Genomic DNA, 1,544 nt, shown 5'->3' on the forward strand with positions numbered 1-1,544 from the left:
TTTTCCGGTAATAAACGGATTCCTCGAATGAAAATATCTGGTTCTTTTGAAGCGATTCATTCATCAAGCCATTTTTTGATATCTTTATAAGAATTGAATCGTTCTCCAGAAAGGGCCGACTATATGGATCGGAACAAATGGAAATCTGAAGGAGCAATGTCCGGTGAATACGGCAGGTGGGGCAAAATTTCCTTAGAACATATACTACTGGAAGGGGAATTGCCTATGCTACCCGTATACCAAACATGATGCCAACATGTGTGCGAGAGAGAAAGGTATAAAGTAATATTTGCGCAATGCGCATGCGTCAGTATCATCGTCTGTGTGAATTGTACAGTGCAGTGTTCTCACACAGTGAGATTCACTTCGTATGTATGTACGTTCGTAAGGCCGACATAAAAACAGCACAAAGTAAAAGTAAATATGCCGAGCAATAGTAAATATTGTTTATTGTGTGGTAATCGCGGAACTACTGCAGTTTCTTATTACTCGTAAGTTATTGTATGTAATATTTTATTAAGGCATTAATTATATAATAACATGTAGGTTATGTTTACATATGTTATGGATATTTAATACATATTTCATATTTATTTCATATTTAATAAATATTTCATATTTATTTCTTATTTAATACATATTTCATATTTATTTCTTATTTCTTATTTTATTTATTTCATATTTATTTCATTTCTTTTGAAAAGGTTTCTCACATTGCATGCATTCTTATATTAAAATTCATTTTAACACTAATTTATTAAATACAATAGATTATGTCAATTTTATTGTTATTTTGTCTAAGATACGTAACCTAAAACTCCTGAAACAAACAGTAAAAATGCGTGAGAACACTAACACAACTGTACAATTCATTTCACACATACGATGGCACTGACGCATGCGCATTGCGCATATATTACTCTATACCTTTCTCTCTCGCACAGATGTTGGCATCACGTTCAGCGCCCTATTCTCCTTCCAGTAGTATATGTTCTATGGCGTGGATGCACAGTAGCCTAAAAGTAGTAGGGAGTGGACAACCAATCAGGGGGGGCCCATTCGATTAAAATCCAATATGGCTGTGTTTATTTCGAGGCACTGCGTGTTTAGCGTGTTATTATAACAGATCGACCGTATGATCAATTATCGTGTAAAACTGACTGGATTTCATGTATTTCGCGTGGAAATTATATCGTTCCTTCCAATGATTTCATGGAAGCAGCAAAAATCATGGATATTGAATTTCAATTATTTCACGGAGACTTTTTTAATATGCAGGACAACATTTTTGATACATTAACTGCGAAAGTAGGTCTGAAACTTGAGTACAAATTTTCGACGGAGGTAATCGCATGTTTGGTGCGAACCAGATCGTATATTAGGTTTCGCAATGTAAATATGCAAATAAAAATAAATAATGTAATAAGAAAACAAAGAAAAATAAAAAATATGTGCAATCGTATTTCTAATCAGTTATATTGTTACAGTTTGTAATATTTTATACCCTTAGCGGCCACACCTCAGCCCGGCCACATCGCGGCCAC

The sequence above is a fragment of the Trachymyrmex cornetzi genome, unplaced genomic scaffold (assembly GCF_001594075.2).
Source record: "Trachymyrmex cornetzi isolate Tcor2-1 unplaced genomic scaffold, Tcor1.1 scaffold1762, whole genome shotgun sequence".
NCBI lineage: Eukaryota > Metazoa > Arthropoda > Insecta > Hymenoptera > Formicidae > Trachymyrmex > Trachymyrmex cornetzi.